At 39.7% G+C, this 25384-nt stretch overlaps 1 long non-coding RNA gene across 1 annotated transcript in view; it reads right to left on the bottom strand.

Moving 5' to 3' along the window:
• Positions 1 to 5180: 5180 nt before the first annotated feature.
• LOC309512741 overlaps positions 5181 to 25384 on the bottom strand; it is a 334001-nt gene continuing 313797 nt past the window's right edge. Inside the window, exon 5 of the long non-coding RNA XR_014211159.1 lies at positions 5181 to 6226. This is a non-coding gene — a long non-coding RNA (uncharacterized lncRNA). The remainder of the gene's footprint in view (positions 6227 to 25384) is intronic.

Below are 25384 nucleotides of genomic sequence, written 5' to 3'. Positions count from 1 at the left end.
TAAGGCACTGTTGCATCGGCAGTGGGATATATGAGATGACATATAACAGGAATGAAGTAAAGAGAAGGTAATTGGGGACGACTGCCCCTGACACGCAGGGTGACCCTGGTCTCCAGCCAAACCTCCGGAATCCATTGCTATTGATTTGTGGCTGTTTAATGAGTGTTGTGCTGAGAGGAGACTGATGCCGGATCATGCACTTGTCCCTGGTGTCGTAGTCTGTATATCTCGGATCTGTCTTGAGAATGTAGTTCGGGTCGTCAAATGCTTGTAAACAGCATCTCTGCACTGTAGCCCTGTTGCACAAAAACAATTACACTTTTACCACCAAAATAGTGCTGTTACTGTTGCTCGGCCAGGATCTATGAGCCTCTCTGACGGTGAGGCACTGCACTGGGTGATTGATTAGTTGAATGATTTGGTAATAATAATAATAATAAAAGTTTTCTAGTTTTGTGCTATCTAGTTTCTAGAGTTGCTGTTAGTTTGAAATGTTCACCTGGTTCAGAATGAGCACATTTAAGAGGTTGGTGTGAGGCAAAAAAATAATAATAATAATTTCAGCAAAATTATGCTTCCTTCTAAAATACCTTGATTTGTCTAAATTCACTCATGTCCTTCTTGAAGAAGGCACTCACAAAATGTATTGTTTAATTATTTTTATATACTGCTGCAGGGTATTGTTAAAAATATGTGTATTTGCACATGTAGCGTGGTTTGCTTAGCAACATGCTAACTTAATTTTGGGATCAACTGTGATAAGTCAGCCTGATAACTCATGTTTAAGGTCAGAGGTCACTCTTCCGCCAGAACTGGACTTGTGTATGGCCGTTACTGGAAATCAGTGTCACTAACATCTATCTGATGTTAGTAAACAGCAGATGCTTTGCAGATGAAGTGATCTTTAACAGACATCTTGCAGACGTACGTGTGCTATCTGGGCTGTTTCTCTGACTGAAAATATAGCCTACTGGGAGAGAGTGCTGAAGCTCCTCAGGTCGTATTTTTGGTGGCATATTTGTAGAAATTATCATTCTTTCTAAATGTGATGTACATATATCCTGTAACTTCCAAATAAACAGAAACAGCCTCGACTGAATAAGTAAGTGTTTCCACTTTCTTTTGTGATATAGACCTAACAGTAGCCTAATTTATTTCTATGTGACTAATGTGCAATTTTGACATAATTTAATTCATTATGATCAATGCATGGGCGTCGGAACCATTGTATATGGGTGGGACAAGACCCACCCACTTTTTAAGACCAATGATATTGGACCCGCTTACTTTTACATTCAGCGCATAGCTGTTCGCTTTTCAGAGCGTCGTCAGTCAAATCCATTCCACTTGAGGAATGCCCTAATGAATTAAACTCCATTTCCGCTGAAATAGCTACATTATATTTCTCAACGAGCCGCAACTGACGAAAAAAACGCCCGTTGTACTCTTCCAGTCAAATATTGCGTTGCAAACATCAATAACAGCTTTAAGTTGTCAATGCTGGCAAATTACCATGGTATCAGCAGGTTAATCCACGGATAGCTGTGCATGTAATGCACGACGTGGATGCGAGTTTAGTTTACTTGTTTAATTAAAAGGCATCAGAATACATGAAATGTTGTAAGTAACATTTTTCTGGGGGAGGACCCACCCACTTTTTTTTTGCTTCCGACGCCCATGGATCAATGTATCACTTTTTATTGTAAACCTGTGGTAAAACATCGATGCTTGGGTTTTAAATATTCAAGTAAACAACAAAAATGGCAACAAACGGTCGCTTTTATCATAGGGGTGTCAAAATTTACCGTTTCTACGATGCATCGCGATGCAGAAGAGGACGATTCGGTATCGGTTCAGTAATAGACCATAACCGATTATAATGTACTGACGCTTTTCTGACGTCATTTGTCACGTACGTGCTTTGTCGCGGTAGCATACAATGGCAGAGGGAGGAGAGACGCGAGTGAGAGAAAATTAAAAATGCTCCCAACTACTTTTAAAGCCTACATCTGGGCACATTTCGGCTTTTATGAACAACCTGGTAAGCACGACCTGCAGAAAACACGCACTGTGTACGCTCATGTCACGCACAAATAGAATATGCAGGAGGTAATACCACTAACTTCATAAACCACGTTAGCTGTTTTCACCCCGAGCTGTTAACGCCTGGCAGAGTCTGACTGCTTTAGAGACGCGCGGATGAGCTCCAACGTCACCCGAATCCACAGCCAAAAACAAATCATCCGCCCGCCCCAATAACTTTCTCTGATTTAAGTATCCGCACCCGATGGTCAAATTACAATTATTCTGTGTTGGTACGCGTGATTATAAATGGATGATCGTCACCTTCAACAGCGGACTCGGCGACGGTTGATGCGCGCATCTTTAATGGTAACATAATACACTGATTAATGAGCGCTGCTTTTAAATGAACATTTCTTTAAAACAAAATGTATTTGACAGATTTTCCTTTTCTTAATGGCATAAACAAGCTTTACTCCCTTGAAACTTGAACTGGAATGTCACTGTTTCTGTCACTCAAATTTAAAATTGAGGATGCGGTGCATCGCGATGCATTGTGATATCGAATTGAACTGAATCGATGACATGATAATCGTAATCGAACCGAACCGTGAGACCAGTGTAGGTTCACACCACTATTTATCATGTTTGTTTTGCGATCATGCTGTTTCCAGTGATTTCTTTCTGATTAGTTTTCTGATAAAACTTCCATTTGTTGAGGCTATTAGCCCGGCACGGCCCGTTTAAAGCCCTGGCTCGCACTGGCCCGACAGTGGAAACGTGGCAATTCAGATTCCTCAATCGGAATGAATTCAGGGTGTCATCAACACTCAAAATGTCCCTCAGCAACATGTGTTTTTGTTGTTGCTCACTTTTTTTTTTTTTTACAGCAACTCTGAGCACTTTTCATATTCTTTATCCTGGCTGAAGCACTTTTTTCAATCTATAAGAATAATACAATCAACCTATGTTAGCCTATAGTTTAAAGTTAAATATATTAATATTAATACGTTGAGTCTTATTATTATTATTATTTGACGGTGATTTCACATTTCTTGTTTGTATGAAGGCTAAATACAAATAAAATATTAACAATAATTTATTTGTACCATTTTTATTTCTAAAATATGATATAGTTTTATAGGAGGAGGTTTCAGAGTCTTGGCAAATACATTTTTCAGAAGTTTGTAGGTGGACATTCATTGTGGGCGTTCTTGGCAGTTTTTCCTGAGGCTTTTTCCGGAAGGTCACTCTTCCGCCGGAACTGGACTTGTGTACGGCCGTTACTGGAAATCAGTGATAGTAGTTTAGAAAGTTATACATATTTTTCTTACAAAGATGCATGGCTTCACTTCAGAAGGCCTTTATTAACCCCCTGGAGTCGTCTGGATTACTTTTATGATGGATGGATGCTCTTTTTTGAGCTTCAAAAGCTCAGGCTCTATTCACTCCCATTATAAATCTGGGAAGAGCCAGGGTATTTTTTAAAGGGATAGTTCACCCAAAAATGAAAATTCTGTCATCATTTACTCACCCTCAAGTTGTTTCAAACCTGTATGAATTTCTTTTTTCTGCTGAACACAAAAGAAGATATTTTGAAAAATGTTGATGGACCCCAATGACTTCCATAGTAGGAAAAAATAATAATACTATGGAAGTCAATGGGGTCCATCAACTGTTTGGTTACAGACATTTTTCAAAATATCTTCTTTTGTGTGCAGAAAAAAGAAATTCATACAGGTTTGAAACATCTTGAGGGTGAGTAAATGATGACAGAATTTTCATTTTTGGGTGAACTATCCCTTTAATATAACTCAGATTGTGTTTGGCTGAAAGAAGTCAAATACACCTATGGCTTGAATGGGATAATTTCCATTTTTGGGTGAACTAACCCTTTGAAGTATGTTTTAGTTTACCATAAATATTTGTCATTACATCTATCAGTACACTTTAACCATATTTCAAAGACGCAATTATAAAACTACTTATAAATATGAACTTAAGTCCCAATTAAGTGGGTCAAAAAGAACTCTTATGTTCAACTAATTTCATTTTATATACATTTAAACTAAAATACCTTTTCATTCAATTGCAATTAAGTGTCCATTCAGTTAATTTTAAAGTATATTATTTCCGTAATAAGTGTAAAATATGCTAAAATGTACTTCTTTCTGACAATAAACAGTTGCACTTTGGTTTTTTGCTTTATATGTTGGTCAGGCGGTCTCTTTCTGTTGAAGTGGGTGGTTCTTGGCAAGAACAAGCTGCAATGTTGACCTTTTGCTGTTTAGTTTAGGCTACACAAGAGCTGGTTTTGGAACAGAGCTGTAGTGTCATCCGTAGCTCAGTGTTTAAGGCTGTAAAAGCATTATTATTTGAACCTCAATTTAATCCAGAGTCTTAGGGTCCCTTGTGTTTGTCTTTGGCTTTTCCAAACCCACTCTTGTTTTCCTGAATTAGTCGGATCGATGTTGCTGTTGTTCCACTGAGGATTTCCGAGCTGACTGCTTTCATTCGCTGACATTTCCCTCAGTGCTCCCTTTTTAACGGAGGGTGAGCCCCTTCTAAAATGTTAAAAGTGCCGCCATCAATCTTCCCACCTCAGACAAGTGTCAGGCCAGTAGTCAGCCTCGCACTCTTCTCCTGTTTGTTGGCCGCAATCCACTCAGTTTAATTGAAAATTCTTCCCATACCTTGACACTCGAATAACAAAGAGGGCATAAGTTTTACCCTAACTGCTATCCAGACACATTTCAATTATCCCTGTGTTTGAATTGTAATCATGGTCTGTGCCATTCAAAGAGCTTGCAGCAGTTTCCTGAATACCTCTATTACTGCAAGCTGAAGATTATAGACCTGGGAAACAGTGGGAAGAATGCGGATTCCATTAAACAGATCCCATTATAAATCATAGAGGCATGCTTTAAAAAAAAATCTTAATTTTAATAGTAAAAGGGTGTAAAAATGCTAAAATGTTGTAAAAATTTGTTAACAGCAAGTGCCTTTACTCTATATAAGACCAGTAATGAATCTTAATAGCGAGAATTGAACCCTAAAATAGTGTTGCTGTTACTTTTTGTATTGTATTACCATTGACTATGCATGTTTTAATTTTTTGCATTCAGCACTTGATAACTCAATATAAAGATTCAATGGTAACTAGGGATGTCAATTTTCACAAATTCCCATGATCGATCGTCGTTTAAATTAACGATCAATTAATCGATTAATCGTTAGCCTTAATACTGCGATATGCGTCTACTGCAGTGGCTATGACAACATGACAGGGTCTGCAAATGCTGCTTAAAACGCTATATGTTCCTCACCAAATCAATTAGAATGGTTTTAAATATAAATAAAGGGCTAGTAGGATTGTAAAATGTTTCGATGTGATTGATCATTAAAAATTAATTATTTAATAATCAAATATAACTACTAATACAACGTGTCACCAACGCCGCCTCATATGCGCTTAGAATGTGTGACTGTTGTGGACGCGCTCTTCCTGGAACAACTGCACGCGCTGAATGAATCTGCTACCGTTAAACTGGAGCACTTTGCTAGCACGTTATTTATCTAAAAGAAACGCGTCCTATGAGATTAATCAGTTATATTCAAAATAAACATAATATTACAAATTATATCTGCACAAAATGACGCAAATTCATGCACAAGTGAACTTGAACTAAGTTACGTGCCATTCATTCAGAACTACTCATGTTGTGGACGCGGTCTTCCTGGAGCAACGCGACGCGGCAACTAAACCCAAATAATTCACAATGGTTTATTACAATATTGTTCTCTTTATAATGTTATGTGATATTACAGTCCCAATAGTCATTATTAGTCGTGCACTGCCGTTTGAGCTGCGCGCGCTGAAGCTTTACTACAGAGTTAATTCTTAACCAAATGCATCCAATATGAGATAAATCAGATATAGATAGGCCTACAGAAAATAAACCGTATTACAACTTACATTTGCACAAAACAAAAGGCTGCGAATGCACACGCAAACGTATAGTCATGATGGTGTAAAATGGTCCCAAACATAACTCCGGCGCGCTCGCTTTACATGTTTCGCGGTTGAGCAGCGCGCACGCGCATGAAGACCTGCTTAATCGATGATCGATAAGTTGTATCGATTAAATGTATTATCGACAATTAATCGATCGTCGATTAATCGTTGACATCCCTAATGGTAACACTTTATTTTGACAAGACATCATTCTACTGACCAAAAGTAACTTTTGCAACTACATGTCAACTAACTCTCAATAGAGTATTAGTAGACTGTCTGCTTAATATCTGCTTACTCTTTTATTGTGATGCTCCCCAACAGACATTCTACTGACTATAAGTAACTTTGAAACTACATCAGCTAATGCTGGGTACACACCAAAAGATTTTTTTACATCTTATAAGATTTTCAAAATGTGATAGACCACAAACATGAGGACAACAAATCCTAGATTTAAGAGTTTTGCTCCTATAGTGTGTGTGGTGTGCCATGATGTGACAAAGACAGCACACCCACACACGAACAGATTTTCAACCAGAGTCTCGACTGTGAACACAGGAAATCTCGCAAAATCTCGTGAGACTTCAGAATAAGCATGGCGGACGATATGCAGGAAGAAATTGCGATGATAGTGTTTGGAATGATTTTAACAGAAAATTCACGTGAAAAAAAAACAAACATTGTACCCACCATTATAATAACCTTAATACAGAAATATATTAATTCTTTATTGTCTTTATTGGATTTATTGTCTCTTTAGAAAAAGTTTTTTAATCCCTATAGAACCTCACTGAACCCTTAACACTCAGCTTCCTGCAAGTGTGTGTGTGTGAGAATGACCGTATCTGCATCATCTCGCTTTCTGATTGGATATTGTTTCGTTTCACGTGATAATCTCCAGAACGTGCGCGCGTTTGTCCTCGGAGTTCCCCCCACACATCAGGATTTCTGATCGTAAATATTAAACATGTTTAATATTTACGATTCGCGATCGGAGCGGCTCCGACGTTCTTCCGAGCAGGTTCGGACACTCTTAACACACCTCACACCAAGGGAAAATCTGATAAAATAATCTGTTAAACCATCAAGATAATCGGGACATAGCTAGGATTGTCGGAAGGGGAGAAATCGGCCCAAAATCAGCCCGATTATCTTTTGCTGTGTACCCGGCATTATTCTACTAACCCTAACCCTAACAGTCTACTAATACTCTGAGTTAGTTGACGTCATTGCAAATTAATTCAAAGTTAGTTGACATGTAGTTGCAAAGTTACTTATAGTTAGTAGAATGTCTAAAGCGGACTATTGAAATGAAGTGCAGCTGATTCAAGTTGCAAACTCAAATGAACGATGCTTGAATTTCAATTTCCGGTTTATTTAACCGGTTAATCAGCCACCCGTAGGTATTGGCATCTATTTCCCCTAAGCTTAACCTACAGCTGCAAACCACATCTTGAGATTACATAGATGATGACAGATTAACAGTGAGGAGGAGGTAAAGGATTGTGTTGAATCTGCTGCTGTGAGCGGTCCTCTGGGGATCATTGTCCCTCTGGAACACAAACCTTTGGAGTCTTTGAGTGTGATGAAACAGACGCCAGTCTCTAGTGAGATTCCAGCTCCTGCTGTCGTAGCCTGAGGCGACGTCTGTGCCTGGAGCACTCCCAGTGCGAATCCCTATTCTTCCCCATCCGCATGTGTTCCTGAGTGACTCGGGCTTCTCTCTCATTCTCAGTCTTTGCTGGAAAGTAGGTCGCTTCCTCAGATCAGAATAAATCTCAACAGTAATTGAATACATTTATGAAAATAAATTTGTAAACAGGATTTTCTTTTCTGCGACCCTACATTGTACAAACACAGTGATGTCCCAAGCCGATCTCAAGAAGTCCCCCTGTGATGCAAATAAAGTTTTTAATGTTGTTTATATGTCTATGTTATGTTTTGAATATGCTTTAAGTCAAACCATGTGTAGATTCATAAGTTGACACCATTGCTGAATATTTTCTCTTTAAAACTGCAGTGAACCAAAGATAGTCTCAAAAAACACGATTTGAAATCACTGGTGTTTTTAAACATTGCGATTGCAATTTTTTATTTTTTTTTGCTCTTTATCTTTTGTATTATTCAACAAAGACAAGCAATAAATCATTAATAGGGATGGGAAACTCTAGGCATCTCATGATCCGATCTACTTTTTTTTACCTATTAATTAATCTTATTAATAAAACTTAAAATATTTATTTAATTACATATGTAATTATAAATACTTTTAAAAATAATTACACTGCGTGTGTGTGTGAGAAAGAGAGAAGCAAGCAGAATACGGTTGTTTAAAGCACACGCAGCGGCATCACGCATCTGCGTTTAAAAAGTCATCACGCATCTGCGTTTAAAAACTTAAGCTCAGACTCGATTCTGAAATTCTCTGAATCGATCCAGAATCGTTGGAGAGAGAATCTATAACACAATATCACATGAATTAAACATAAACTGTTCTTTCCTGTATGCCAGGCCTATATGCGTAGCGTACCAAGTTCATGCTTCATCTGCAGTGCAGACTGTTTTACTTTCGTGTGTCACATGACTAGAGTATTATCTCAGATTTTGCGGTAAAAAAAAATCACGTTTCATCATATCGCGATATTATCACAATGCAATTAATCGTTCAGCCCTAGTCACAAACTACCTTGTAACCAATCAGGTCATCGTGTTATTGTCAACGTGTGAACGATCTCTGAGCTGGTGCGAGTGAGTGGAGGCAGGGCTAATTTGCATATTCATAGAACTGCGTATACTAAATGAGGCAAGGGTGTAGAGTTACATTCAAGCTATTTTAAGGCATGACGAGTTTTTCAATCGAGGCAATATCAGCGATGGCTCTGGAGAAGCTCTTTAGGTGGTCATGAAGCAGCATTTGATGTCAGTGTCTTCGTCACGGATATTTAAAGATAAAGTAGTGACCTCTCCAGATGAGGTCATCCAGACTGGGAACACCCCCTTTAAAAAGCCCTGTCTTATATTTTCTCCTCCGCATTTGATGAGCTCCTCTCCTCTTGTATGCATTACTTTTTATCCACGGCAACATACATAATAGTTGTAAAGTTGCTCTATGTTTTCTTCTCTACTTTGAGCATAAATAAGTAGGGATGCACTGAAATTTCGGCCGAGAGAGAGAGAGAGAGAGAGAGAGAGCCTACCGGTCAAGTAAAGTCAAGTAAACCAACTCCCTTGGTTGTTGTTAATGTGTGGTCCAGTGACTGTTTTGAAGAGCTGAAAGGGTGTTTTCTCTGCACGGACTGGGACATTTTTTATCAGGATGAAAACATAGACATTACTAAATCAATTACAACGTACATTTCATTTGTGTGGATTTAATTATACTTCAGAGAGTCATTTAGAGGTACACGCACAGCAAACTGTATATAACAGGGGATTAAAGACTGCATTAAAGGGAATAAAAAGGCTTTTAGGCTGGGGGACATTGTGGAACTTAGGTCAGCACAAAAGGATCTTAACCAGAAACTGAGGACATCACGGATACAATATAAAGAACGGGCTGAACAACATTTGTCAATATCAGATACAAAAGAGCCGTGGAACTCAATCCGGGGAACGCCTGATATGACCCCGATAAAAGGAAGCTAGTGTTTACCTGCAAATTAATCTGATAGAGCAAATTAACTGAACAATTTTAAATAAGATTTGAGACTGACAGCATTTTTGATCAGTTCAAAATAATTTCATGGCCCCTAGAATATTTTGTTTTATGAATATCTGAATATGCAATATATCAAAAGAAAGAACAGACCCTCTGCTTTTAAACAAACAAACAAACAAAAACCCTGTTTTGGTCTAGCTTGATGCATTCTTATTTGTTTTTATCAACACTTGAATGTGGATAAGTTTCATTAAAAAAAAGCAACATTTTGAGCAATAAGCTGAGAAAATCGTGTTTTTGTCAAATATCTGGATAGGGTTCAGAAGGATGATCAAAACACAGATGGAGTAGATCGAGTCCATCAACACCCCAAAACTTCACAGTCATGTAGCTCATCCTGGGTTGACATTTTATTCAGTAACATTAGGCAGTTTTGATTTATATTGTTTAATGTTGATGATTGCGTTATTTTACATATTTTACATAAGGAAAGAAGGACTTCCGCTCGAGTGAACGCTGGCATGACCTACTGCCGCTGCTCGTTTCGGAAAACTTTGAACTGTCATCCAATTTTGTATGGATTTTGAACCTAAGATGCCGCTACAACTGTTTTTATGGTTCGTTTGTGTCTGGTTCCTCTTGCTATCTGCTCACCTGCCAGTGATGGGTTTATACCAGTACACAGTTACTGGCCTGATCCGGCTCCGACGTCACTCGCTTGGCACCCCGCCAGCTGTACTCCATCTCCACCCGGACATCATCTACCATCCCCGGCGGAGATACAACCACCGAGGTTCCCGTCGGAATCTTAACTCTCACAGCTCTACCGCCATAAAGTCTATCTGGTCCAGCTCTCGACGTCCACGCTCTGTCAGCCGTGCCGTCAACCACAATGTGTTAGCCCGCCTAAGCCGGTCGGCTAACACTTTCAGCTCTGACAATACTCCACTCAAGTGCGCTCTTCTTAATGTTCGCTCTCTGTCAAACAAGGGACATATCATCCGGGACCTCATCACTGACCGTGAGTTAGATTTTATTTGTTTAACTGAGACCTGGCAACAACCTAATGACTTTTCACTGCTCAACGAAACTGCACCATCCGGATTTGTTTACAAATCGCAACCCCGTGGCACCGGTCGGGGAGGTGGTCTCGCGATGTTTTACCGCGAGAAGTAGAAAAGTCTCGCCAGTATCCACACCTGTCTCCAGCTCGTTTGAGCATATGGTCTGTGTACTTTCTGGTCAAATTCCAACCATTATCGTCACTGTTTACCGCCCACCCAAACCTAACTGTAACTTTGTAGATGACTTTGCTGTTTTTCTCACTTATTTATCCACTTTATCATCAAATATAATACTGATGGGCGATTTTTGAATATCCATATGGACAAACCCAATTTGCCTCTCACCAAAGACTTCACCTCCTGCCTGGACAGTTTTGGTTTCCTTCAGCATATAACTTGTCCCACACACTCCAAAGGCCACACTCTAGACCTGATCTGTTGCTCTGGTGTCACTCCCATCAACATTATAGTTGATGAACTCCCCATAACGGATCATTTTCTCATCACATTTACAGCTGAACTTACCCTCTCAATCACCAAGACATCACGTCATATCACTTTTCGCAATATAAAAAACATTAACCCAGCCACTCTAACTACAACTATTGACTCGTCGGCCATTCTCAACATCCACAATCTCTTCACCCCTGATGATTTGGTTTCTCATTACAATATTGGACTTCTAAACATTCTCAACTCCCTCGCTCCGTTAAAAACTCGACCCGGTTCATTCACTGTCTCCGCCCCCTGGTTCACCGCTGGTCTTCGCCGTATGAAAGCAGAAGGACGACAACTGGAAAGACTGTATAGGAAAACTGGTCTCACCATACATAAAGAACTGTACAATAACCATATTTTGCATTATAAGGATTCCATAGCTACCACCAAAACCCAGTACTACTCGAGTTTAATCACTGCTAATCATGGAAACTCAAAGTCACTTTTCAATATTTTAAACAAAAACACCCTACCACAGGATTCTTTGCCTCTCCATTTGTATACAACTTACTTCTGTAATTCCATCATGTCATTCTTTACTGCTAAAATCCATAATATCCACCTACACCTTGACTCCATTCCACACCATCTCCACACCTTTTCTGACCCTCATCCACCCATACACACACTCTCTTTTTTTCACCTGCTCTCTCTCTCAGAACTTACCGAACTCATCCAGAAATCCAAACCGTCCACATGTCAACTAGACCCTCTACCTACACATCTTGTCAAATCCTGTCTCCCTTCTCTGCTCCCTATCATCTCTGCCATCATTCACTCCTCTCTCACCACTGGAACTGTCCCCACATCCTTCAAAACTGCTGTCTTTACACCTATCCTGAAAAAGCCTGGTGCTGACCCTTCCATTTTCAACAACTTCCGTCCTATATCCAACTTACCCTACATTTCCAAAATCCTTGAAAAAGTAGTTGCCACTCAAATACATTCTCACCTTTCTCACAACAATCTCTATGAACAGTTCCAGTCCGGTTTCCGCCCACTCCACAGCACAGAAACAGCACTAATAAAAATCACCAATGACCTTCTCATGGCAGCTGACTCTGGACTACTCACCATCCTCATCCTCCTTGACCTGAGTGCGGCCTTTGACACCATCTGTCATACCACCCTCCTCAAAAGATTGTCATCCATTGGTATTACCCACACTCCACTAAACTGGCTCACATCATACCTCTCTGGCCGCACTCAGTTCATTCAGCTTAAGTCATTCAAATCCACTTCCTCTCTCGTCACTACAGGTGTGCCCCAGGGTTCTGTCCTGGGGCCCCTTCTCTTTATTATCTACCTTCTTCCCCTTGGTAATATTCTCCGTAAATTCAATGTTAATTTTCACTGCTACGCGGATGACATCCAGCTCTACCTCACCACAAAGCCCACAACCACTCTCCCATTCACTACCCTCACCGATTGCATTGCAGAAATAAAATCCTGGCTTACCCTCAACTTCCTTAAACTTAACAGTGATAAAACCGAGGTTCTCCTCATTGGTACCAAATCCACATTAGCCAAAACGAACAGTTTCTCCATCACAATTGATAACTCCTCCGTCTCGCCTTCCCCTCAGGTTAAGAGTCTGGGTTTCATCCTTGATAGCACACTATCATTTCAATCACACATCAATAACATCACCCGGTCAGCCTACTTCCACTTACGTAACATTAATCGTCTCCGCCCCTCCCTTACCCCCCACTCTGCTGCCATTCTTGTCCACAGCCTTGTCACCTCCCGCCTAGACTACTGTAATACACTACTTTTGGGCCTCCCTCACAAATCCCTCCGTAAACTTCAACTAGTCCAAAATTCAGCTGCCCGAATCATTACCCAAACCCCCTCCATCCATCACATCACTCCAGTCCTCCAGCAGCTTCACTGGCTCCCTATCCAGTTCCGTATCCAGTTCAAGGTCCTCTTGCTGACATTCAAAGCCATCCACAACCTCTCTCCCCCTTATTTATCTGATCTCCTACATGTTTCCACTCCATCTCGTTCTCTCAGATCCTCCTCCACATTACACCTGTCTGTCCGACCTGCCCGTCTCGCCACAATGGGGAGCAGAGCATTCAGCCGCTCTGCTCCCCACCTTTGGAATTCCCTTCCACTTCATCTCAAAAACATGGACTCTTTCCCTCATTTCAAAACTGGACTCAAAACCTTTCTGTTTAAACAAGCCTATTCGTTGTAGCACCCATTAATCTGTAATTCTACTTGATTTTAAATTGATTTTAATCTACTTTTGTATAACTTTATTATTTGTTTATTGTATTAACTTTTATGTATGCCTGTACGGTGACCTTTTAAATAAAATGTATTATTATTATTATTATTATATGCATCTTCTGCTTACATACTGTATGATATTGCTTGTTTCTGCATCTTCGCCTGTGTTTTGATCAGGAGATTCACTCTTTCAGAAGATGTGTAATAGCGCCCCCTACCGTATAACAGTGAAAACACAGAAAGCCGGAAAAATCTGTCAATGGCGGGGAAGCGTTATCTCAAGAATGATGAGAAAAAAACAGTGGCGAGGAAAGAGTTAGCCTAATAAATCCTAATTTACATTCGAACAAAGCAATGGGATCAGATGGTATTGTAAAAGCCAATTCAATATGCTTTCAATTTGTATTATTATTGTTCTCAACTTATATCTCTTTTATCTACAGTGCTATATTATTTAAGAATTTACTTGAAGTTTTCCTGTACTGCATTTACTCGAAGTTGTTCTTGCATATTTCTGTCCCGTGCAGAGTGAATCCAGCATTTATGTAGATCAAAGTCACTTCCAAAACTTTGCAGCATGCAATTGGCCGTCGGTCCTCTTAGCAGCATGAAAAACAATAGTTTTATTCAATGGATTATATAGTCTGTAGCCTCGAAAGCGAGCCAAGACTGCTCTCTTTACAGTCACTAAACTTGTTTATTGTTTAAAATCACTAAACACTAAACGCTGTGTCAGTTCAACACGATCTCACAAAGTTCAGTGAAGCTGCCAACAATGCACAATAAATCTCTACTTACATCGTGTCTACACTTTTTATTAACGAGAGGTTTTGCGTGCCTGCATGTCAGCACTGATTCTGAATAAAATCTCTGGTGTTTTGATCAATTTGAACAAATTCAGACTAATTTAAACACCTCTGATTGGCCATTGTGTTCAAGAGATCCACAACTATGTCTGTGATTGGCTACATTGCACAGTGTTGCAAAAACACGTTGTATATGTATATATACAGTTGATGTTCTCCAGAACGCAAACACAAATATGCACTGGAGCGTTTGCCAAATCTGTTTTGCCAATATATTATTTACAATATCAGCTTACTTGCGTTTTGTTCAGCAGAACAGTGTCTGCAAAGTCTTTCTCTGACCCTTTAAAATGCTTCCACACTGCCGACATGTTTGCTGCATTTCTAAAGCTTTTGCGCCTCTCACAGATGCTGGTTGCGGTTTGATCGCATCAAAAACGTCATTGTTCGCGTCAAATTCATTTTCACTTAATCGATTTGTTTGCTATTTTCGTCTGAAGAATTTCAGTTGCTAAACATTCGGTGCATCCCTAATTAGGACATATGGTTTCAAACGAGTCCAAAACACAACATAAGAAACTCCATAGATCACGAAGTGACGACATGCTGCTTGGCTAAAGCTTCCGGCATCGTGTCGCGATCATAACACAGTGTTTTCCAACGTAATTTGAAGGTTTAACCAATGGAAACTGGATCCCGGGTGTGGTGTGTAGCTACAGTGGCTAGGGACGATGTGTAGAGACCAATCGGACACTCTTTTACAGCTGGAACACGCTTGGATTGGTTTGATCGCTCTGATTGACAGGTCTTGATTTACCATAGGATAGAATAGGAGCGCACAGCTGAAACTGCGCTGCAAGATCATCGCTCATCAACCAGGATCTTATTACTTGTTTATTTTATTCCTAATCCATTGCATGACGTAAAGACACTTAGAATATGTAACAACGGCACGCTCGCTTAATTTTTCCATGTGTGTCTGCTGCACGTGTTTTGTACATGAGCCACAAATATACACTCTCTAATGATGACCTTGCTTTATCGACCACTTGCAGATTAATGCTCAGAAAACTGATCTGGGATCATCATAGACCCCAGATCAGTGGGGGATCGGAGCTCTGTTGTAGTTCATTAAACAGGTTACTACTTATAATAAGTGCTTGGGGGGTCCACATCGATATTGAGCTTAAGTGGCATACACGTGTCGAGTGATATTGCACAAGACTTCACAACTCTACACGTTTTAAGAGGATTACGATTATTCAGAGTGAGTAGCAATATTATGATAACATTTTATAAAGCTACGATTGAGTCTGTTTTACAATATGGAATCATCATTTGTTTTGGGAGCCTAGTAGTAAAAATGAAAGCTCAAATACGTTACCTGGTGAGAGTGGCAGGGAATATCATGGGAATGCAGACACTAGGTACCTTACAAGATATGTTTGAGCTGTCCATGATCCACCAGGCCAAGATTTTAGTGGACTCTTCGCATGTGCTGTATTGTATGTCATGCAGCTAAGAGTGTTTTGTGTTATCTAAGTAATTTATGAATTAAAATGGTATTGTTTTATAGGAATTTGTTTTTTTTATATATAGGTAGGTTGTTGTGGGCTGATGTTGTAGGAGTTCTCCCATCCAAGACAAATTTCTCCTATTATGGGAGAAACCTTAACCACTAGAAGAATACAAGTATCGGATTGGGACTTGGTATCAACAGATACTTAATATTCAATGACTTTGATCGGGGGCACAAAAAACTTGTTCAGGACATCACTAGTGCAAACGGTTTGGAAGATGGATGGATTAATAGATCTTTGCTCCTTTGAAAAAAATGCGGTATGACTAACATCTTTCTTTGAGAGTCACTTCATGAGCAGAGCGCATGTATATCAATTTAACAGCAGGGGTGTTTCGTCCGAGGAGGCAAGCATGACAGTGCCTCATCTAAAATCTGGATGAAAAATTTATAATCCACTGTACAAGAATAAAACAGCACAAATATTACAAATGAATGTATAAATCACAAATGTTTCTGAAGTGACACTGTCTAACAGCAACATCTCTCTTGCCTTACCTGAGCCTATTGAGTTTGAACAGGCCTCCTAAAGCCTGCTGTGGGTAATAGAGAATGAATAGGGACAGTCACGTGAGAGGAGCACATGCCTCCATCGCATTACGAATGAATATACGCAGATTATACGCAACAAACTTCTGTATTCAGAATATAGTCAGAATTGCGTGATATAAAGTCGCAATTACGAGTTAAGTCAGAATTGCATGGCATAAAGTCGCAATTTGCGTGTTATAAAGTCAGAATTGTGGGATATAAACTCGCAATTTTTTTTCCTCAGAATTGGACTTTATGACTCACAATTGTTACTTTATATCTCACAATTCTGAAAAAAGATGTCAATTGCGAGAAATTGTGAGAAAAAAGTCAGACGTTTCTGACTTTATTATAACAACAATTTTGACTTTATTATAACACACAGTTGCGAGTTTATATCTTGCAATTCTGACTTTATTATGTAAACTCGCTATAAAGTTGCAATTATCTTTTAAAGTGTTTTATTCTGTAGTATAAGATGCGGATATTAAAATAAAATAAAAAACCAACAATAAAATCCAACAGTGATTCTAACTAACAGTTAACTTTACTTAATTTCTTAACTTAATTGTAAAAATCTAGTAATCTGCACTATTCACATACTATGCTTTGTTTACTAAGAAAACCCAAGTTAAGATGAATTGATTGGTTTGAGTGTGGTTTTTGAGGTGAGGAAAATCTTAATGGACTTTTCACTCATTTCCTCCACTTATGCAGCTATTTTTCTCTGTTTGCATTCACTCATTTCCCAAAGTCATCTTGAATGTTGAAATGTTAATACAACTGGAAAATTTGAGAGAACATCACATAAGCTGACTTCATAAATTGATGTTGATTTTCCTAAAATGTTTTTAGTCACCATTATGGCGATTAGTGATCCCTTTGGTTGGGCACTTGGAACTTCATTTATACTATTGTAATTCTCTTCCAATTGATGCAGCGATTGCAACAATACATCGGTTTCAAAGGAAGAGAAGTAATATATACATTTATAATAAACTTTTAATTGAGTTAATATAATCCCTCTATATTTGTGACAATCTTGCAATTGATCAAACATGACTTCAACATTCAGCCTGCAAAACACAACAATGGTAACAATTATATTTTATTTAAAGTAAATTATCAAGTACTCTCTACAGTTCTTTTTTAGTTACTAGAACTCTTGTGTAAGTGAACAATACTAACTAAGCATTTGTCAGTACCACATACTATTCCTATTTCACTTTACTTGGTTTTTTTTTTAGGCAACCGGTTTGCATGCTTTTTTTTAAGTAAGTCCAACTAATTAGATTGTACAGCTTGGTTAGCTGATTACCATCAGTTCATTAACACTTTCTCCGAAAAGCAGATACGATAAGACCTGTCCTCTTGTTTGTTCTTGGAAGTTCGGCACTGATCACGTGATAATTTCTTTTTGTCTGCATTGGTTTTTGTGTGCACTGTGCATCATACTTCTTTTTAACAAATAGATCATTAATTACATTGTTAATGTAAAAATACAAAATTCCGTTGTTGTTGTTTTCTTAATAGTGTAAGTAATGTTTGTTTTATTTAACCTGAAAAATGTGTCAGCGTTAAGTGAACAAACATGATTTCGCATGCCACATATCAACAATATATCATTATACAATTATTTTCATGCGCTATTCAAGTAATGCTGATTTATGGACAATCCATTGAATTAGATAGATAGTTAATCTCATCTGATTATTTACTTTTCATTCATAACTGAATGGACACAAACCAAAAGATCAGAATATTGACGTCAACTGTCAAGAATGAAGAATGAACAATCAAGAATGAAAGTCTCCTGTTATTCATTTACATATAGTTAGATATATTAGATAAAAATACTTAGAAATCAAGGACACATTGCATCATGATTGTCATTGTACAAGCGCCGGACTATTTGTTCTTTTTGACCGAATTAGTTGGTATCCATTATCCTGGGCTTGTGTGACATTGTAAGGGTCTATGCTTTTCCTGCAACCTTCAAATATTGGTTGCTATGGTTACATACTCTACAGACAAGTGTGAATAAATCACTGTCAAAGGTGAAAAAAAAGACACTAGCTGCAAAAGTTGCAATGGATGCGAAACGCTTTGATTCAAGGATTGTGGACACCCACATGGTTGGAATGTCATGGATAGGCCAATTTAAGAGTGTTTGTCTAAATGGGCCCAAGCATTAGCCCTTAAGTGAAGGATAAGACCATGGATCTGCACTCTTTAAGCTGTGCAGATCTTCTAATCCTGTTATGCACTTGTTATGTGTTAGACAATCCTGTCTGATAGCTGCATGGGTAAGTATACTTGCACCATTGTTGTCCTTAAACGAACTTTTGCATTGGTGTAGGTCACTTGTGAAATGAAGACACCCTTACATAAACACATAGGCCTACATGATCAGATTTATCTGAGCACGACGTGATCTACACCGTTTATATGTGGGAGGGATTGTGGGGTGTTGAGGTGGTTGCCCACAACGAGTTGCGAGTCGCGAGTTGCTCTCTCGCTAATATACTTGATGAATTTGGAGTTAAAATGCAATTTATCATTGCGCAAAAAAATTAAATAGAAAAGCTTGTTATGTTGTAATGAACAATATAACAGTAGATTTGTGTGTATTTATGACCTGCCGGGATTCGATGTGACATCAAACAATCAGAGATGTTCCCAAATCTCAATTAATGGAGAATATCTCATGTTTTTTCATGGATGTTCGAGTCCCTAAGCATCCATGGGACCGTTGCCTATGATGTAATGGATGGAGAAAATGAAAACTTGATCAGTCTACTGACCTGAAACAACCTTAACAACACTTTTCCAATGACCTCTAGTACCTGCTAGACGTTAGCATTTCCATTCATTGCCATGGCAATTGCCCGTCTGGTGCAAACCACACCAGAAGTGTGCCACCTGGATGCTGTCATCTTTGCTGTCATCAGTACTGGAAAGACTTTTTTCCCTAAACCTTTTTCTTTTTTTTTCTTCTTTCTTTTCTTCATTTAGGCCTGTTTTTTTACTTGCACACACACACAAAATAAAAATCATCAAAATAGATGGTTACTTTTAAATGACCATCAACAGAGAAAGATGCTTTTTTCTTTCTTTCTGTCCAGCAGATGCTGAAGCAAACCAGACAAAAGTTGCAGTATTTCCAGTGACTATTTAATGTGTAAAGACAGCACCTTGGCAGCATCCGAAACACATACTTCCCTATGATAGACAAAAAAACATTTATGTGAGAAGAGTAGCATTCATAGAATTCATAAAACAGTAGGTGAAAAGTACCCGGATTACCTATCACTTCAGGCACGATTCTATCCCACGAGGCCACAGGAGAGGAATTGTGAATGTAAGTGAAGTTACGCTACTGACGCTATAGGTCACATGACAATGACAAAATGATTAATATAATATGTTGTCCGGATTACGTTCATACTTCACACATTCAAACTATATAGAACATACTTTTTTCAAGTAGCAAAGTAAGGACTTATACAAAAGAAGTCCCTATGTCATTTTTGGACACCGACTTTGTCATTTAAGAAATAGAATATGTAAGGAATTTATTGAATAATCGGGATATTATTAGAAAAATAAAGCACACCTGAGGTGGCAATGAGGCCATGATGCAAAGCATAATTCAACAGTCAATTATTCTGCTTGTACTACTATTACAACACCTCAAAACATTGTTCAAATGTTTTATTTTAATACATTTGTCAGGTTTCTGTCTTTAAAACACTCTTGTGTGTAGGACTTTCTCTTTCAATAGATAATACAAAGGTAATGTTGTGTGAAAACATGGAAACATGTTTGTCACTTTATACTTTTTTTGGTATATTTGTTTGCTTTGTCAGTGTATTTTGGGTCTTGGTTATTCTGCTATTGTAAGCTATGCTTTTAAGAACCTTTGGAATAACTGACATAATTGAACTGTAATGTTTTCTGAAGAAATAATTGCATACTGTAGAATGTTCATCAATCAGAATCAAGCATTCAACAGCACTGTAGTACAAACATGTATATTTGATGAACAAAAAGAAAACCAAAATGGCTGCCGAATGAACTTAAAGGAATCATTGACCCAAAAATCTATCAGTATCTGGGTCATTCCTGGGATTCGGTAATATTTCAGTCCCCTAGATTTTTGAAAGTGGTGGTTCACCAAAATGAAATGTTAAAAGCTTTTCACAATACTTTGGTATGTCCTTTATAATGAATACAAATAATTATTGCATTTAAATAATTGTAATCATTAAAAAAAATCTTATTTCTGTCTTACAGCAAGCATTTTGTCATGTCCCTGAGGTTCTTCGCTGAATTTGTACTTGGAAAATAATTAATAAAATGTGCACAGTGTCTATAATTTTCGGCAATAATGCAAGTATTTATTTGTGTTCTTTGCTTTTGAAAAAAAATAAAAAATAAAAATCAAGATATTTGAAAAAAAAACAACTTATAAAGTTACGTCCCTCAGTCTGAACTCAACCCCGTCACGCCAACCATTCTCCACCCATAATAATTTAGACTCCACCCATATGTGACATCATTCACAGGAAGTTGCATCATTCAGCTCTCTTCAACAGCATGGTGCAGAAGAAGATGAGTGATATCACACTTTTTATTCATTTTTTGAGGTGTATTATAGTCAGGGAGGGTACTGTCAAGCTTAACAACTCAACCCCATCACATACAATTAAGATGGAAAATGATGACTTTTCAAAATTTTATTTTAATCCATAAAAATCTAAAATATACTTATTTCATTGGCTGCCATGTGGCCCACTCTTCTACACCACATTAAGAGCAGTGGCCATTTTGAGCAAAAAAACTCAACCCCGTCACATATGTCATTGTTTCGGGGTTGTAAACTTTGTGACAGGGTTGAGTTATTCATTTAATTTAATCAATGATTTCAATTTAGAAATTTAATTTCAGTAAATATATTATTACCAAAATCATAACTAATAAGTTGAGAGTAGAAAATCAGTTTAGAGCATGTACCATGCCATACCATCTTCTTCCGCTTCTCCGGGTCCGGGTCGCGGGGGTAGCAGTCTAAGCAGAGATGTCCAGACTTCCCTCTCCCTAGACACTTCCTCTAGCTCTTCCGGGGGCACACCGAGGCGTTCCCAGGCCAGCCGGGAGACTCCTCCCAGTGGGACGCGCCGGGAACACCTTCCCGGGAAGGCGTCCAGGAGGCATCCGGAACAGATGCCCGAGCCACCTCAGCTGGCCCCTCTCGATGTGGAGGAGCAGCGGCTCTACTCTGAGCTCCTCCCAAGTGACCGAGCTTCTCACCCTATCTCTAAGGGATCGCCCAGCCACCCTGCGGAGAAAGCTCATTTCGGCCGCCTGTATCCGGGATCTTATCCTTTCGGTCATGACCCAAAGCTCATGACCATAGGTGAGAGTAGGAATGTAGATTGACCGGTAAATCGAGAGCTCCGCCTTGCGGCTCAGCTCTTTCTTCACCACGACAGACCGGTACATCGACCGCATTACTGCAGAAGCTGCACCGATCCGTCTGTCAATCTCCCATTCCATCCTTCCCTCACTCGTGAACAAGACCCCAAGATACTTAAACTCCTCCACTTGAGGCAGGAACTCTCCACCAACCTGAAGTGGGCAAGCCACCCTTTTCCAACTGAGGACCATGGCCTCGGATTTGGAGGTGCTTATTCTCATCCCAGCCGCTTCACACTCGGCTGCAAACCGTCCCAGTGCATGCTGAAGGTCCTGGTCTGAAGGGGCCAACACGACAACATCATCCGCAAAGAGCAGAGATGAAATCGTGTTGTCCCCAACCTGACACCCTCCGGCCCCTGGCTGCGCCTAGAAATTCTGTCCATAAAAATTATGAACAGAACCGGCGACAAAGGGCAGCCCTGCCGGAGTCCAACATGCACCGGGAACAAGTCTGACTTACTGCCGGCAATGCGAACCAAGCTCCTGCTTTGGTCGTACAGGGACCGGACAGCCCTTAGCAAAGGACCCCGGACCCCATACTCCCGGAGCACCCTCCACAGGCCGCCGCGAGGGACACAGTCGAATGCCTTCTCCAAATCCACAAAGCACATGTGGACTGTTTGGGCAAACTCCCATGAACCCTCCAGCATCCTGGAGAGGCTATAGAGCTGGTCCAGTGTTCCACGGCCTGGGCGAAAACCGCACTGTTCCTCTTGAATCCGAGGTTCTACTATCGGCCGTATTCTCCTCTCGAGTACCCTGGCATAGACTTTCCCAGGGAGGCTGAGAAGTGTGATCCCCCTGTAGTTGGAACACACCCTCCGGTCCCCTTTCTTAAAAAGAGGGACCACCACCCCGGTCTGCCATCCCAGAGGCACTGTCCCTGACCGCCACGTGATGCTGCAGAGGCGTGTCAGCCAAGACAGCCCCACAACATCCAGAGACTTGAGGTACTCAGGGCGGATCTCATCCACCCCCAGTGCCTTGCTACCGAGGAGCTTCTTGACTACCTCTGTGACTTCAGCTTGGGTGATGGACGAGTCCACCTCTGAGCCCTCAGCCTCTGCTTCCTTAATGGAAGACGTGACGGCGGGATTGAGGAGATCCTCGAAGTATTCCTCCCACCGTCCGACGACATCCCCAGTTGAGGTCAACAGCGGCCCACCTCCACTGTAGACCGTGTTGGTAGGGCACTGCTTCCCTCTCCTGAGGCGCCGGACGGTTTGCCAGAATCTCTACGAGGCCAGCCGGAAGAGATTGGCCTTCAAATCTGCCATTATCTGCGGCAGTTTTGTTTTATGTTCCAGCACTGAGGAATGTTTTAGACACTAGTGAATTTACCTATTGTGCCCATTTGATAAAAGGTTCTGTTTGGTCATCTATTTTTGTTTTTTCTTACCAAAAATATTTGGAAGTTACTAACGACCGTACTGTCTGCAGTAGTTTTCTTTGTTTAAATTCTCACTGCAGTTCAGATAATAAAGTAAAAACTAAAAAACTAAATATGACTATGTCTTTATTACATGGTTGCCTAAAATAAAATAGTGTTTTGTTTGAGTCTCAAAGAGGGATTTTCGTATTAAACAAATACAAATTAAAAGTAGGCCAATGTGTCCTTTCAACCCTGTCACAGTATTCAACCCCATCACAGTATTCTCAACCCTGTCACATTAATATTTTTGGAAAATAAAATAAGGAAGACCATTAAAAATTAAAGCATTTCTTGCTGATTACCACCTGACATGTTAAGGGCTAACACAGTAAAATTGTGGTTTTAGTGAAACATCTAAATTACATTTTTTCTTACTAAAATAAAGAGACCATGGACAAACAATTTGGATATTTGTAACTTCCATCACATACAAATGTGAAAATTATCATAAATGTTACATTTGAAGGCATTGAATTGGTATGAGGGACACATGAGCAGTAGGTAGATGTTTGTTTTATAACAAGTTTTGTGTAAAATCCTGTTTAAACTAATTCAATTTTGTCCGTTACGGGGTTGAGAATAAAAGGTGTACACATCTGAAAAAAACTGAAAATAATAAAAAGTCTTAAATGCCTGAGATGGGAAAATATGATTTTTTGAAGGTTTGATATGTGCCTAATAATGTGGGGTATTTAGAAATGTAATCATATGTAGTTCAAAAATTAAAAAAGTCCAAGTTGAAATATTACCGAATCCCAGGAATGACCCATCTACTTACTTTCATATCATTCCAGAATCTGTATGTTGTTGTTATTTTTGCAGATGAACACAAAAGGTGACTTTCTGAGGCATATTATAAGTTTTTAGTTATCTTTGCTTATTTACAATTTGTTGAACTTAATTGTAAAAATCGAGAAATCTGTACTATTCACATACTATGACATTGTTACTCAGAAAACCCAAGTTAAGATTACTTGATGGGTTTGAGTACCATTTTGTAAAGCAATTTTGTCAAATTTGTTTTTGAGGTGGGGAAATTATTTCCACTCATTTTCTGCAGTTATATTTCTCCTTAGTTGCTCATTTTCCAAGGTCATCTTGAATGTTGAATTGTCAATACAGCTGAAAATATCGAGAGAACATCACATAAGTTTAATGAAATTTAAATTGATGTTGATTTCCTAAAACGTCACCATTATGGTGATCAGTGTTCCCTTTGGTCGGGTACTTGGAACTTCAATTATATTTTAACTCTCTTTATATTGATGCAGGCAGTGATGCAACAAGAAATCAGTTATTTGTGGTTTCAGAGGAAGATTGTCACGAAACTGCTCCAAGACACGTGAGTAGAGGATCCAAATGCAGCTTTTAATGAGGAAGGTCGTACAGGCGGGGTCAAACAGGGCAGACAGAGCAATGAAGATCTAACAGCAAGGGTAATCCAGATAACAGGCAGAATTCGGGGCAGGCAGCAATAATCAAAAGTCCAAGAACAGTCCAAGTCAGGCCAGGCAGATAACATTCTTACAAGTGAGGAAACAGTCCAAGATCAAAACCAGATAAACAAAACACAGGATAAACGCTCAGAAATGCAGTGTGACACAAACAAGACTTCGCGGTGAGTGAATGAATGAACATGGTATAAATAGTCAGACTAACAGGATGAGACAGGTGAATGCAATCAGTGAATGAGGTACAGGTGAATGTGATCGGTGATAAGTGATGAGTCCGGGCAGTGAGTTATGGGAAATGTAGTTTGTGAGTGATAATAGTCTTATGTGGAGTGCCCTCTGGTGGCTCTCAAGGGCACTCCAGCTGGTGACCGTTACATAGCCCCCCCTTTAAGGAGCGGATTCCAGACGCTCCTAAAACTGTCCAGGAGGGAGGTGGAGCGGAGGCGGACCCGGGGGCAGGATGGAGGGCCAGGCCCGTGCAGCGGAAGAGGACCTGAAGACTCCGGCAGGGCGGAAGGCCAGGGCGGAGCAGGCTGTGCATGCGGCCAGGGCGGAGCAGGCTGTGCAGGCGGCCAGGGCGGAGCAGGCTGTGCAGGCGGCCAG

The sequence above is a fragment of the Leuciscus leuciscus genome, assembly GCF_965113295.1.
Source record: "Leuciscus leuciscus genome assembly, chromosome: 1".
NCBI classification, from domain to species: Eukaryota; Metazoa; Chordata; class Actinopteri; order Cypriniformes; family Leuciscidae; genus Leuciscus; species Leuciscus leuciscus.
The sequence above is the reverse complement of the archived record's forward strand: the minus strand, read 5'-3'. Positions and strand labels throughout refer to the sequence as shown.